Source organism: Centruroides vittatus, unplaced genomic scaffold (assembly GCF_030686945.1).
Source record: "Centruroides vittatus isolate TY-2023 unplaced genomic scaffold, ASM3068694v2 contig_1042, whole genome shotgun sequence".
NCBI lineage: Eukaryota > Metazoa > Arthropoda > Arachnida > Scorpiones > Buthidae > Centruroides > Centruroides vittatus.
Window position 1 is genome coordinate 342,694 of NW_027120674.1, and position 16,812 is coordinate 359,505.

A 16,812-nucleotide genomic window follows, 5' to 3' on the forward strand; every position below is an offset into this window, starting at 1 on the left:
CATAAATAATTCCGTACCGTTCTTACAAAACAGGTGGAAATCGAAGATACTTTCCCACTTCAGAAGATGGAGAATTCCGAAAAAAGTCACGCCTGTATCACCGAAACAACGTGTTTCAACCATTAAAAAACTACTGTTTCGGTGAGAACAGACGTTGTTTATGGCCTACGTTTGACCGTATTGTTGTATTTGGGTAAGATGCCTCACTGGATGAAGTGATGAGGAAGAGACGAGCATCACTCTTGTATACTAATATAACATTTTCCCCCTTGTCTTTACCTTCGAAATTTTATATAAATTCTTTAGAATTTAAGACAGAAATGAGTAAATCGGAGCCAAGAATGCAACATTATTCACTTTTCGTTTGAATAAATTGAATTTTCCTATTACAGTCAAAGCTTGAGAAAATTAACGATCTGTTGTTCTCTTATTAAATCTACAATCAGATAATCTTTACTAAATAAATATTTCTCTTTGTGATGATTTAATATTTTATTTTGATTACAATTTCCAAAGTTAAGTGTAAAAATAAATAAATAAACGTAGGAGAAGGAGAGTTGACCGTTAGAAAAGATGCCCCTAGTTTAAATTATTTTTATGCAAGTAGGAAAGAATCTCTGCATCCAGGAAAGGGATTTTTCTGCATACAGGAAGAGTAAAGGATCCTTTCTTTGCATTTAGAATTACAAAGTCCTTTCTCGTCTACAATAACATAAAAGGATCCTTTATTTACACGCAGGAAGATGAAAGAATCTTTTGTTTGTCTGTGAACAGAAAAATAAGGAATTTTTCTTTGTAATTATATTGTGGTATTAAGCATAAAAGATTCTTCCTTTATATAGAAAGAGCAAAGAATCTTTCTTTTGCACACAGGAACATCAAAGGATCTTTTGTTTGTGTATAGGAAAATGAAAGGCTCCTTTATTTATCTACAGGAAAACTTTGAGAAAATGATACTTTCTTTGCATTTGTGAAGAAAAGATCTGTGTTTTTCTTTGTACTAAGCATAAAAGATCTTTCGTTACACACAGGGAGACACTTTCGTTCCTATTAAGGAAGTAAAAACTTCCTTCTCACACAGGATGTATCCTTTGTGTAGGAAGAGGAAAGGATCCTTTCTTCGTATAAAAGGATCGGGTACTTGTAGCATATTAGAATCTACACGTCTAGAAAATTTGGCATCCCTCCCGAACACCCCAATGTAAGCATCATTTATAGAAATTAAAACATGGACGGCATGGACGGCACTTATTAAAGTGTAAAGACACAATTTTGATCAACTCGTCGTATATAAAGAGGGGAATATATGAATAAAAATGGCGGTGGAACGGAGCAGATAATAAATAATTTCGGAAGAGAAGAAGACGAGAATGGTGTGGAAAATTGATTTGTTTGGATGGTAACACGATACGATTTTAAAATGTGGTCAAGACAGCAACGTGGTAGCAGCTGTTGCCATTGGCTTACTACACTTTAGTATTAAAGCCGGTAGCGGGAGGATAAAACACAATTCTCTCTTTCTCCCTTATGGATTCTATTTGTGTGGTCCCACCCTATATAAGTCACGTGAGAAGGGGGGAAGATGGATGATTCGGGCAACAAATATCCCCCAAGAGTGTAAGGGGGGAGAGGTAGGTACCAGAAATACAAGTAGTAGAAGCTCCATCAATATTGTAACACCCGAATACTGCAGATTGCAATGGCAACCCCAGGTATAATGACTGCACTTTCCTAACGTGAGCATTCCTTTCTGGTCTACTCTATAGAGTCTTATAGTCTTCAATCCCTCTCGTGCAAACTCCCTCGGGACGGGGTCCTCGTGTCTATCTTTCTTGATTGTGATGTATGACCGTTTTCCAATGTTATCGTTAATTTTGTGTGACGTAGTTTTGTCTGCTGCCTGCGGCTCTTGGATCCGAGGGGAGCTTTCTCTGTAAATCTTCCAGTCATGACATCTAAATCCTTGGTAATGTTTCAGCCTTTTCTCTTTTACTCTTCCACGTCCTGACAGCTTTCTTCGCTGTTTACTTCTATCTTTGCTTGGCTACCTTCTGGGATTTTATACATGGGAATATCGTCAACAATTTCTACCTCTTCTTTCCACAATTTGTGTTGATTGTCGCACCCCCCGGAGAATTTTTAAGGAAAAAAACAAATAAATAACAACCTAAATGCGTTATTTTCTCCTTTTTCTTTAAATATTTTTCGTCTTTTCTCACTTAAAATTTGTAATTTTCCTCCAAAACTTCTCGCACTTTAACTCTTAATCGTACAAATTTACTTGTATTTTTGTCTTTTTTTTAAAATTTTTTTACTTTCTGCTTACTTTTTAAACAAATTATTCTACTTTAATAGCGTTTTTCGAAGTTATTTTATGCAAGAAATCATTATTTTAGGGATTTTTTAAGCGGGAATGCTCGAAATTTCCTCGCCATTTATTCCCTTATAATCTATTTTTTCTTGTAATTCTTCATTTTCTGGTCGACGTTTCTTCGTTTTAATTCGATTTATTAATATTTTTTATATAAATTTAATGGTTTCACTCGCTATTTAAGGATTTCGGCAAGGAAATGTCGGATATTTCCATCAAAAATACTCTTTTCTCTTCTAATTTTCCGTTATTTTATTTTTTATTTTTTACTTTAACCATTTTTTTTTTCCTGTGAAGAATCGGCTTCTTCGTATTTTTCCGTGCTATTTTATGAAAAATAGCCTTAAAATATCTTTACTCTAGGTCATTTTTGCAAGAAAATATCGGAAAAAATCCCATTAAAAACACACTCGAATCTTCTTTTTTTCCTATAATAAATTCCTTATTTCTGGGCATATTTTTGCAATTTAATCTGGTTTAGCATCATTTTCCGATGCTAATTTATGCAAAATATACCTAACTCGGGGAATTTTTACGTATAAACATCGCGAATATATCGACCAAACGGCTACTCTCCTCCTTCACCTTATAACAATATCAGTTGATTGGTATCACCCAAGAGAAATAGGAAAGGAGAAAAAAAAATTAGGGGGGATGGTCGTTCCTCATCGAATTCACCTTTTTAATAATTCCTCACGGCCGATAAACAAGGTCGAAATTTGTTTAGAACGATAACTATGTAGCTTTTAAAGCTTTAAACATTAATTAAGTATCGCATTCTTGACTCATTATACAAGGAAAAGATGTACAAATTGATCATCGACTAAGAGTTATATTGGATGAAGCTTAATCTAAACGAAAGGTAAACATGTTTATATGGAATTTAGAGATTAAATTTCAATCGGGAACGTCCAGTTTGGCATTGCACTTCCGAGCTTAAGTGATCTTTTAATGGCTGACTACTCCTATTGGAATTCCTCGTTTTATTACTTAGATCAAAACAAATTTAACGCTCGGATTTTCTCTCTCAAGTAAACAACGTGTTTCTTTTCATTGGTTTATAAAGACTCCATCTCATCCGCATCTTTTTCATCCTCCTCCTCCTCTTCCTCCCGCTCCTCCGCATCACTACAATATTTAGCATCTTTGCATTATTTTTTTGTTAGAAAATTATTCGGGTTTTTTAAAAATGTTTAAACGATTATAAATGCATTATAATAAATATTTTAAGAGAAATTAAATCATTTTTTGTAATTCTTTTCGATATTTTAAAATATTTATCTTTATATCTTATTTAAATTCGCATCCCTCCGAGAGATTTAAACTCGAAGATTTTTAAGTTTTTTTTAAAAAAAGTAGAAAAATATTATGAATTTTTTAAAATATGAGAACTTTTAATATTTGAATAAGTTTATTTTTGAATTTTTTAATAGTTTTCTAGTTGCAAATTTCTGTTATTTTATGATAAATCTCCATTTTCAAGAATGCAGTTTTAATATAGTCGTATACAGTTCGTGTTATTGTCAATGTTATAATAGATAAGATCGTGAGAGAAAGTGAGAATGCGACACTGTGTGACGTCGGTCGAACTTCCTGTAACTGTGACAGGATCTTTTCTATCCAGATGCCCGGAAATGCTTCGCTACGCATCTCGAGTTTGACTGTTCCTCCTTACAGAAACACTTTATTCATCATTTCTGTTCTACTCTCGATTTAACCTTGATTTCTTCTCGCACATAAACCGTAATTTAAGAGGTGGGACACAACCTCGACCGCTCACCCACGTTGAAAAGTGAAGAGGGATCCAAACCCTGTCATAATATAAAGAGTTCGGTAGGAAACGAGTTATTTTTTAATGATTTATACGTCAGATGCAGGTGGAAATTGGCGAAAATCCGCGAGTGTCAAAGCAATTCCGTCTGTCTGTTCGAAGACATAAGTTCTTAACGACAGGACGTGGCACCAATTAGGAAGAAGTCCATTCGCATGTACGAGTCGTGCTTGACGACCTATGCTACTCTGACAGATAAATCCGCTAGTCGAAACGATCCCCCTTCACGCGCATCTTAGCGAGATGATTATTTTGTTTATTTTTAATAACTCCAGAGGTCGGAGGTCATCGGTTAGAAGTAGGAGCCAGCTCGGAGACCGGCGTATAACGAGAAGGGATCGATACGTAGAGAGGTATTAGAAAAGTGTGAGAGGGGACGTTGTAGTTTGTTCCCCCCTCCTCAGGATAGGACAAGAACGAAAGTGAGAGGTGCTGCGTTAGGAAAAAAGTTGTTTCCGGCATCAAACTAATTGGCGTAGATACTACTCGGCCAGATATCTTACTGTAATTACTCGTTATTAAGGCCTAATTAAGCAATTCATTGTGTTACAACGTCTCACGTTCGTCGTTAATAAACTCGAAAATATTTTTATAGTTAGATTTTTTGAAAGAATATAACGAGAAAAATTGAATAAATAAATAAACTTTCCTAACAAAAACTACTGAAATCCGGTATATCATCGATTGTTCGATGATCAATAATTAATCATAAGCGATTGCTCTTCCTCCTCCTTTGTTGCCGTTGCTGCTACTAGTGTGATAAACGATTGCAATCGTGCAAAACAGTCAAAAAAAAGTAGGAGGAAAACACGGCAATTACCAGGCAGATACTGCACGGTGGCAAAGATGAAGACGAGAGGAAAAATCCAGCATCCGGGATGAGGACGTTTCTAAGAATAGAATGGAAAAACCACGTGATGCCGCAATTCGTTATGATTGTTTCCCCAACATGTATATCCGATATCGTGTTTCCTTGTTAGGAAATAAATTTATCATCGGCACCATTGCTACACGCTACACGGAATCATTTTTCTTCCTTAACTAAGTCACCGATGTTATATTTATGAAAGCGCAGGCAAGAATCTACAACAAAGTGTAATGAATTTTTCCTCTTTCTTCCGAGGAAAACAGGGGGAAAAATATATATATATATATATAAAAATGAAAGGATCTAAGAAAAAAACAAGGTAAAAAACAAACTTGTTTCTTTAGATTTCAGTTGGAGATAAGAAAAAATGGAAGTATAGATACAAACTGTGATAAGATACGGTAATGATGCTGCACAATAGAGAAAGATTTGACACTGACGGGCCTCGTATATCAATTTATTGAGTGATGATCCTGTTTAAAAGTGACCTTTTATTATATATTTTTGCCTATAGACTACGTGCTTTGTCGTACATTTAACGCCAGATATTTGGGTGAAATCTTTTCTTACGTATCAACATTCACTCGACGTTTATGTAAGGTAATACGCGATCGACGTTTTAAAGTATGTAAATAGATGGAAACACAATTCTGGACAACGTTCTCTTGACACTTTATCTCGAAATTCGAACGTCCCCAGAGAAGATCTAACTAATAAAATCATTCTCCTCGTCAAACGAATTAATTCTTCTTGGATTTTTTAAGCCATCATAACGAATTTAAAGGGTCATAAACGTTGAAATATTTAAAGATTTTAAGATTATTTATAAAGTTCCCTAACTCTTTAAGGGAAATAATAAAGTTATTTTAAATAGTGTATCGTTATTTATTTTTTCCCCTTCCCCAAGATCGACTTCTTGCCTTCTTTCCAGCGGATTTTAATTTTTAATTTGAACACTTAATGAACGTTAATGAGCAAATTAAAATCTTCTAATCGTGTTATGCGATTCTCACGAATATCCGGATTCTAAATGAACTTAAATTGATTTACTCTTAGCTTCCTTTCATTTCCCAATTGAGTTGAATTTTCCTTGTCAGGATCACTTCAATTATAAACAGACGAGTAAATATCTGACTTTAATTTCTTACTTTTCTGGATAAAATATTTAGAAATGATAAAAAATGGACGTTTATGCAATTATATACCTCTATATATATATATATATATAGAGAGAGAGAGAGAGATAGGCAGAAAGTCAATCCCTGTTGGGGTAAGGGACTCGATGGGATCGAAGTGCAGCAACTGTCTTGACAAGCTGTGAGTCATGCTGTGTGACTGACAATCGGAGACATCAAATGGAAATAATTACTGTCTGCGACATTATAGGATAGAAATGAAAGTCGACCCTTCTCTTGACTTCTATTGCCTTTGCCGTGTTCTTCGACCTGTATATTTATCTGGATTTTTGTACCCAAAATGCGGAAATTTCGTTTCGTTTCTGCTTCGTTTGGATAGAAATTCACAATTCCGATTCTAGAAAGCATTTAACACGTAAATTTTTATACAATTCCGCTCAATTCTCTCGATTATTATTACTTTTTTTTTTAAAAAATCCAAACCATAAATTGTAGTTAATTTCAAATTGCTCCCTGTTTAAGAATAAATGACGTAGAAAATCCTGTAAATTTCCCATTAAATGGAATGTAAAATCATTTGATCTGATTTTAAAATTAATAAATTGAAGAAAATGACAAAAACACTAACGTAGAAACTCTGTACTTAGTCAAAATTCGAGAAGACTTAGATGCATTTACGTAGTCGTGTAACTCGTTTATATATAAATTTATAGTAGAAAAGAGGAAAGATTTGTAGAGGAATTAAAAGTCAGAAGGCATAGGCAGAGGGTCGAAGACCTATACTAACAATAAATGCCCGTTGTCTAAAGGAGCGTGGAACAAGTTGGACAAATGGTCAGACTTTGGACACAATGATTTAACCGTTGACCAAAAAATACGTATCTTAATATAGTAGGATGTTTCTCCGTCCGATCAATCTCCACTCTTCTTGACCAACATTTTTCTTCTTGTCCTTTTAAAGGGCGATCCTCTTTGTTTACTTACGACTCGGACAGTTACAGATAAGGTAATGAAGAGAGAATGTTTGTCGCTCGCTCATCCTGACGTTCGAATCTTGACGTTTGAACGATAGAGGCAGTAGTTGCTTTTGAACTTATTTGCTGGCACAATTTGGCCACGTCCGGAAATCCTTTCCAGCAACACACACACACACACACAAGCGAGAACACGATTAATCGTTACCATTTATCAAGCCAAAAACGTCCGAGTTATAGCAAATATCGTCTGCAGGGGGGGAATCTAATAGGTGCAATAAGGTTGTAGAATTACGATGCTACCTATTTAAGGTTATTTTTATAGTATTTTATTTGTTTGGATTGGTAAAAAATGACCGAAACCAGATCAGGAGGTATTAATGAAGGTGTTGTAATGGAAAGGTAATGGTGGCATGCACACTACACAGGTAATACGTATCGCATTACTTCAACACGCCTCGACTGCAGATTATAATCCAATCGATATTTTCCCCATCTTTGTAAAAAAATGGCATTCTAATAAAAGAAGCAAGAATCGTATTTTTCTGAAAAACCTATCCAAAAAATTATGTTTTATTTACTGATTTTTTACCGGAAAAAAAATCCAAGAAAAACTTCTATCGCTTGAAAAATTAATAGCATCGTTCCTATAGAATTAACGTTTTCATCCCGGTAATTCTTTTTAAATTCTTATAAAATACAAATTACTCTATACAAAAAAAAACATCCTTTAAAGTAAATTATTACATCCCAATAATCAGCTTTTATTCCTTACTAAATTCGTAAAAAGAAAAGAAAAATTGTATTTTATCCAATATATATATATAAGGTATAAAGTCTGTTCGCTTCTTCATCCGGATTTTTAAATTAAAATAAAATAAAAAAAAAGTCGCCACGTCTTTGATGTACACATAAAAATGAACCTCAGAATTCAATTTGCCGCAACATTGCTATGCTGCTTTAAACTTCTCTTATAGTTTGGAGCCAAGAAGAAAACAAGGAGGCTTCCCCGCAAAGCTCCGCTGCCTTGCAGGAAAACAAGTTTTACAGGCTGTATTGAAGTTGACTACGCACTCTAAGTGGTGAGTGAAGTGAGTCTTATTTTAGAGAAGCTGTCCTCTTTCTCCTGTCTCATCCTAATAAGCTTTCATGTGCTGAGGCTGGAGGGAGAAACTACACTTTAAGTCAAACAGGAAGATAACAGAATTTAAACAGTTATTTTTACTTAAAAGCATTAGACGAGCCGAGAGTCGGGATTACGTCGTATGGGAACTAATTTCGACGCAAGATGTTATCCCCCGAGTAATCTTCTACTTACCTGCGATAGTTATAGTCAATAAGAAGCGTAATAGCATATGCAAGCACTTAGCGGTCTCCAAGCTCAAGGCTAGTGGACGTGTAATTGTATTCCTCTACGAAAGAATTCGGAGGTTGGAAAATGGAGGAAAGAGCAGAATGATTAGAAAATATGAAATTTAGGTAAAAAACAACCTTTACTTTCATACTGTAAAAACATCGAAGTCACCTTAAAATGACTCGGCTTTGAATTACTTTAGAAGAAATGATTGAATTTTAAATTAGGAAAGGGATAAAGTAGAAGAGAGAGAGAGAGAGAGAAAGAAAGGAAAAAAAATCTAAACTAAACTCGCTTTTATCTTCTTTCTATACGGAAAATATCGTCAATAAAATCTTGCAGATTTTCGATTATTTATAAATATTTCAGTTGGCACTAAAAATAAATATTCTTGAATATATCAGAATTTATCTTTGTCTTTTAAAATATTCAGTACGTGTAACGCGATACATTCTTGCACTGATGAACAAAATATAGACATTTTCTTTTCCAGATGACTTTTTATTGAGTAGATCTCTTTATCTCTTTCTCAATTTGGTTAGAGAAGTTGAATCGAAATGGCGGATTCTCTATCAATTACCGAATTTATCCCTTTTTTTTACACCGTTAAGAACGAGTTTTATTCCGGTTAAACTCGTAAATACTTCGCGTTTTATTCTTTAAAAATATAAATATTCTGTTTGGTAAAACTTTTATTAATAATTTAAAACGTTTTCTGTAAGAAAATTTCAAGTTTCTAGCTTAAGAATTAATTAGAGTCGTGATGTAAGAGGAGTAGATAATGTTAGTTCATAGACCTATATTTATCGATAAATGTTATGAAATTATAAGAAAAATGAGTGTTTTTTGTGTTAAAATATTAAATATAATTATAGGCGAAGCGTAAGAACGTAACAAATTAACTATAAATGATTTACAAGATGCTTCTTTCTATGTTAAATTACATAAACAAAGGATCAATTATCCAATTTCTTTCGACGTGTATCGAGATAATACGGCTAATTTCTTTACTTTTAGCTATAATTCGTCGAATAAACATTTTTAAAAAGCGATTTACATAAGAAATTATATAATTTTATCAATTTTAAAGTGATAAAATTTAAACATTTATAAGGAAAAAAAATCGAAATTCTCTGATGAGAAAATTTACTCTTGCTTAAAGATTCAGCCGATAATAACTTTTAATGACTATAAATTACATTATATCTTGTAAAAAAAAGAAAAAAGTGACGTAGTAATTTATAAAAATCTATTTAATTCTTGGGATAAAGGAGAATTTCATCTTTATGAGCCTAGAAAGAATCAAAACATTCATTTGAAAAGCTTTGCTCGGGATTCGATATACATTTCAACAAACGATCGATACAAGTGTAAAGCGATAACCTGAAAGATAATATTCTTCTAAGGATATAAAGGAATAATAATCAAGACTAATTTGGTGAAGCAGAATATCGATAATTAAAATTCTAAGCTGACAAGCTGTAGCTCTTACGAGGGATGTAGCCGAATGTAATGACAAACCTTTGCTGTTTAAGAGAATTAACTTAAAACTTTAGTTATGCTGCAGTGTTGCAGACTCGTAAATGCTACTTCGGCTTCGATATTTTACACATTCGACTAGTTTTTTTAACTGAAAGTTTTAGCATGGGAAGAATTCTTTTGTGTGAACAAAATGTAAACAGTTTGTCTTCAATAAGCGACAACACCGTTCATCTCATGCAGGTGATTGAAAATAGCTACAATAGATTGACAGTTCTATCGCCAGTAATTTGTCAAACTTTCCAACATCATCCATCACACCACTCCACACTTCATTGTTTAGTTTATTCCTGCAGCGGCACAACTTTCTTTCATTCTCTTCAACAATTATAATGGCAAACAAAGTTTAATAAAGGAATATTAAATTTTTTCTATATCCATAATTAAACTTTTATCTTCACTTTGGAAAAGTAAAAATCTCAATTTTATCGGTTATAATCGCATTAAAAGCTAATTCGTCTCGTTAACTTCTCCAGATTTCTCAATGTGTTAATCGCTAGCTTAATACTTAAAAATAGAGAGAGAAAAAAAAATTGATAATTATTTTAAGATTTTAAGATAATAAATTTGTTAAATATTTATCTAAGCTTCATAAATATATACTTCGTCGACTATAAAATTGTAAAGAATCAGATCGATGCTCGGGAAGAGCATCACTCATCTTAAGGATGCGGACGAATTTTCGTGCATCACAACGCTCTTAAGCTGTGCTAAAACCATTTGAATATTAAAGTATGACGCTGAGAAAAGAAAAAAATATTTATCCTTATTTAATTATTAAAACACATTTAAGCGATCCGGTTGCCAGGTTTACAGAATTAATGCGACTTTTAATTCCTTAAATCTTTCACGAGCCAATGAAGAAAAGCATTTTGGCTTTTCTAATGCTTTTCCACTGTTTACACATGGAAATGAGTGGAAAAGGTAAGAGAAAAAGGAAGAAAAAAATGCAAAGAAAATTCGAATTTCTTGGAATTCTTTGTAAGAAAAAGTAGCGACCGAACCAATTCTGATCTGTGGCCAAGGAAAACAAAGCTGGTGTGTTAATGAGATCTGTTTTCTGGTTGATTGTTCAGCCACTTTTAAGTGGATAATTGGAGTAGAAATTTTTTAACAGCGTATCCCTTGTGGGGAGATACGCTTGACAATCGATGTGATCGCAGCAAATTACCTTCGTTGCTCGAACAGATTAAACAACAAAACTTCAATAATAACTAAGAATTCGATATTCTCCCGACTTCAATCTATTATCAAAACAAAGGAGCAACAAGGGTGCATTTCTAGCTCTTCTTTAACAAATGTTTGAAGATTTGTTTCTACTTTCCTGCACAAACAACATTTTCTATCTTTAAACATCGTTTTTTAAAAAAGAATTCCCCAGAGAAGAATAGTTTTTTATTAAATTAAACTAGAACATACTCACCGTGAAACAGTAAAAATTTGCATTACGTTACAGTTACAATGCAACTAGAACTATTTTAATATTTAATATACAATAAATAGATTGTTTTTAGAATAAAATCGTGGGTGTATTTTATTTTAAACACGTCCTCGTCCTTAAAATTCCAGGATGACGAAGAGCAGAAGTGAAGAATCCCTTTAACCGGAGGATAAAGTATTAATTTATTGTGAAAAAATTAAGAAAAATTTCATGACAAACGAGAAGAAATATCGTAGAAAAAAAGGGGCATAACTCATTAGAAAACTCGAAAATAATAGATTTAACAATAAGAATAAAGTTTTCATCACTTTTTGGAAAGCAGAGTTCAATCCCAGGAGTAGGATTAGATCCGATGCCAGAGGGTTCCGACTACTTTAATTTCCTGTTTCGAGCAAAAGGTAGCTTTGATTGCTTCCTGTTTGCCACACCTCGCTACGCGTCGAAGGATTTTTCACTATAAAAAAAAAACCCATACAAAACTGAAGGTGGGGTTCTTACACTCAGACTATTCTCGTGCAGAAACAATGGAATAAAATTAAAGTAAGGAAGAGAGGCGCATATCCCCCGTTTAATTACCTCAAATTAACTTAAAAATGGGCGAGAGAATGGTAGAAAAATGTATTTAAATAAAGGATGGTCCGCTATTTAATCATAAAGTCGGTGGTAGATAACAATGATCTTTCGAGGAATTTAAACGTTATCCAGCTTAGATCAATAGCCATCAAATAGCTATCTGCTCTCCCTAGTGGAACAAGAGTCAATAAAGTTCACCCTGGAACTAAATCATGACCAAAATATATTGACAGAAAGGAAATGACAAAATTCGCTCAATTCTTTATCATAAATCTATAACTGGCGATTTAATATAACGCTATATCTTCTTAAAATTATATGTAATAATTTATATATTTTTTGGCACTTCTTTCTACGGTAGAATTGTTCAATTTTCTGCATGATAAAATCTCCCTACTCTCCAGTAAACGTCTGGTTGGAGAGAGATGCTAACCAAAAGTTGAAGGATGCTCGGGAAGAGGATGCGGATTTTGTGTAGTAGCAGAGATAGTGAATGTTGGTTGAGGCATTGGAATGTTCCATTGTAAATTAATGACTACTGTAATGTAATCAGGAGGAGGCATTAAGGTCGGTGGAGGGAACTATTGATTCGGATATCTGTCAGGATTATATAAATAGCCTTTTGAATGCGAGGAAGTGTATAATTAGTTCGACGTAACGCTAAAGAAGTGCGCAATACTGAGGAAATGAATGATTAAAGCAATTAAAATTAATTGTAATTAACGATACTGCAATTATTCGTGGATAGGTATAACTCTACAAAATGTACAAATATAAATTTCGTGGATAATTTTAACAATTTGATCCCATTCCTGTCCGATGAACTTTGACATTTTCCACGAAAATGAAGCGGGGTAACGATTATTGTCTTAATAAATTTGGACCAAAAAAAGAAGTCGAGACTTTCTTAAAGTGTATAAAATTACTATTTTTGTTCAATAAATTACATAGAAACGTTCCACATCTTCGTGGTCTTTACTCAAATAATCCAACAGCGTATGCAAGATGCTCTATAAATCATACTTTAAAACCATCTCGGACGAGAAATTGGATATTTACAACTTAGGAATTTAAAGTATAATCTCCTTAATAAAAGACAACCGTAAGGATGATTTTTTAAGGAGCATCATCTTCGTACTCTCGAAGGATAAAACGCTGGAGGTAAATCAACAAGAAGATTAAGACGAGAAATTCAAGATTTATCACATTAATAGTGGATACACGTATAAGCTAGAGTAAGAAATGAGTGTTTAAGATGATAATTACGGTTCCTTAATCCGTGGAAGTTATTTTTAATCATTTTCTAGGCGAGTATCCCTTGCTAAAACGTTAACAATTATTGGAGTTTTAGAAAAAGATGCTGAGAAATGTATCGAACTGAAAACGTTGTGGCTAATATAATTTTGTAGATAATCATAATTTGTATTCATTAAGATAATTTTTGTGGGGTTATCGTCACGAGGGACGTCGAGGATGAGCAGGTGTAGTATAATTCCTCTTTCTACTCGACTACACATCAGGCATCATCTAATTGAATTGGAGTATCGGTGAATGATTAATGACAAGTTGAACTGGTTGAGTCAAATGTGAAACGACGATGAGCCAATTATTTTTCCTTTTGATTCTCGCATCTCTTGCGTGATAAACTGTCTCTTCTGAATTGAATTTATTAACAGATTGGTCTGATGGGACCGTGAAATTAACCGGTTTTATTTAATTATATTCACTTTGTCTCCTACAAAAGATTACCGCATGCCACACTTTAACTCTTTCCTTCCTTAAAAAATGTTTACTTTACTTTCCTGTAATGAAAATTGATCACGTTCGCCTGTACAGGATGCAGATAGGAAGCGTGATAAGTGAGATTTTCCTAGGATAAAAATGAGCGACGTTACAGATGTCCGAGATTTTTTAGGATAAGGAAGAGAAAGGATAAAGATGACAGAGATCTTTGGAGGATGAAGAGAAGAATAGATACGGAAATGCACGCTTCTCCAGGATGAGGGTAAGAAGGATTAATGATAATCCACATTTTTCCTGGGATAAAGACGAGGAAATTTAAAGACTAATCCTATGATGGAACTAAGAAAAATTAAAGATAATCTAGATTTTTCTTTGTCTATATACGAATCAGTGGTGTAAATCTTATTTCGGAATGAAATACCGTTGGTGAAATTACAGATAATGGAGATATTTTTCAGGATTAAGAAAGGAAGATTGCAAGAAAATCGAGAGTTTGTTGGAGTGAGGATAAGAAAAAGTACATAAGTTTCAGGATAGAGAAAGTAAAAGTTGTATGTAAATCTAATTTTCTTAGGATGAGGATGAGAAAATGGAAAAGCGAGATTTTTTCAAAATAAAGATAAGTCAGATTACGATAATCAAGGTTTTCTAGAGAAACAATGATTGTATCTTTGATAAATTTGGAGATTTTCAGGATAGAAATCACAGATAATGAAATTTATCTAGAAGGAGGAGAAGAGATGTTACAGGTAATGGAGATTTTCCAGGAGGAGGAGAAGGAATTTTATAGAAAATCGAGATATCTCGATAAAGAGGAGAAGAGAAAAATACAAGATAATCTAAATTTTTCCAGAAAGGATCTAAAAAATTTAATCGAGATTCTAGAATGGAACAAGTAAGAATAGAAGTGAAAAGATAATCGAGATTCCAAGACGAAAAGAAGGAGAATATAAAATGCAAAGTGAAAAAGTTAACTTTATCCACTTTCCGGTAATCTCGGAGGATGGAAGAAAATTACTAAAAAATTTTCTACTTGGACTTTTTTAAGAGGTAACACGCAATTGAATAGTTTTATGCAAAGTGGTAATATTCCAGTTGAATATTCGGTACAAATCGTTGGAAAATCCTTTGGAATCTTTAGACAGAAAACCTTTGGATCATAATGAGAACAATCTCCTCTTTTACGAGAGGATACCCATAGGCGATTCTTAAAGACATGTACAGGCAAATCCCTAGGGAAATAATAAAGTTCTTTAAAGTCCTGGCGGATACTTCAACAGCATCCCAAGAAATCAATAGTTTCAGCTTTAACTGTCTCAAATAGCTTTCTCTCTCCTCATCCCAGAAAATCCCCCCTCAACAAGTTGACGATTTGAATTTTACATGGAATTACCTCAATCTATATTTAGTCGACGTAAGCTTCGTCTCGAGTAATTACTTAAGTATATATTTTTTAAAAAATATTCGGTTTTAAAGTAAGCTGTAATACGAAATTCTCCACGAGACCGTGAGCAGGACGGTAAAGCCGCCTTAAAGGGGCAATTAAAATGTACGGTTCTATTAAGCAGAAAAATTACATATGTACTTTCCCTGTTTATTTTCTCTCAAAATAGAGCAGAGAATTGTCGTTTGCCATCGGAGAGGTGTATATATAAATGGAAAATGGCGATTAGAAGAGAGTGGTGGCTCCCCTAGGAGTGATGAGGATGCCGGACAAAAGATGCTGAAGAGACTCGAGCTATAATTTCACTTCTTCTAACCTCGCTCTGTCCAGATATGCCTATTTGTTTGCTAATGTGTAGGAGAATTCCGGAAGTGACGTCACATAATGGATAACGGGCGGTCTTTAGTGTGTTAGAGAAAGGAACGAGTTAGATTGCTTTCGACGACATCGGAACGACGTAACCCATTCTTTTATAAGGAATAATCAATCACCCATTGTCACCTGGATATATAGAAGGGAGAAAAAGAAAGAAAAAACACACAGACTCGAATGGAGGTGAATAATTCATCAGCAGATATAATCCCTCCGACATTAATACCATTCGATGCTGTTACGCTTCTCCACTCCACCATTACCTTTAATCAAGTGTATGCAAGGATCACACCTGGTATGTAATTGTTCCTAGCACTTAAACGTTTGCTTTTTTTCCTATTTTTGCAGCTACTGGGCGGAATTTAACTCGTAATAATGGATTAAAAAAACATTGGAACCTTTTTTCTCCCCCTTCTTATCGTTAGCTTCTTGATTTTTCGCGTTGTTAAACCGAACACGTAAAGGTGTTGCCTCCTATTTTTGTCGTTTTTTATCGTGAAAATTTAATTTTACGGATGTGGAAATTGTTTCGGATGCTTCCTTCCAGCTTATTTTTTAAAAAAAGAATAACTTTTAACGAAAATTAAACAGAATTAAAGTTTCTCGTAGAAATTAAATTTGGAAAATGGCGAAAGTTTACAATATTTTTGTTGAAAAAAAATGAAAAGGTATTATTATTAAAATAGCCAATAAACATTTAAGAAAAGTTTAAATTATATTATCACTTAATGGCAATTTTAATAATGATAAATCCAATTAATCTATAATAAGTATAGTTACGTAAACTTTAACACAGGCCGAAAATACACCGTCACAATAATTAATTATAATTAAGATTTTAAAATTTATTATCTAAATATATCTGAAAGCATCATCGGATAGGAATCCGCATCACTCGGATGAAAGTTAGAAAGAGAGAGAGAGAAAAAAAAAACAGATGGAAGCGCAGAATCGAATCTCTGTTACGTCAGACAGAACAATGGCAAGGGGTAGTAGTAGGTTTGGCGCTAGTGTCGATCGCGTGTCCATCCGCCATTAATATTTGCAAAGTGTTCTTTCATCACCTCGCCTCTGGTCATTACCGAGAAGCTTTAAAATCTCTCTCTTCTCTGTCGTTCTGTCGTCCTACTTCGAGGTAATTACCTCGCTACTGTAGAAAGAGGATC

At 33.8% G+C, this 16,812-nt stretch overlaps 1 protein-coding gene across 5 annotated transcripts in view; it reads right to left on the reverse strand.

Moving 5' to 3' along the window:
- LOC136969831 (teneurin-m-like) overlaps nucleotides 1-16,812 on the reverse strand; it is a 148,263-nt gene that overhangs the window by 43,117 nt on the left and 88,334 nt on the right. The gene's annotated exons all lie outside the window — the stretch shown is intronic.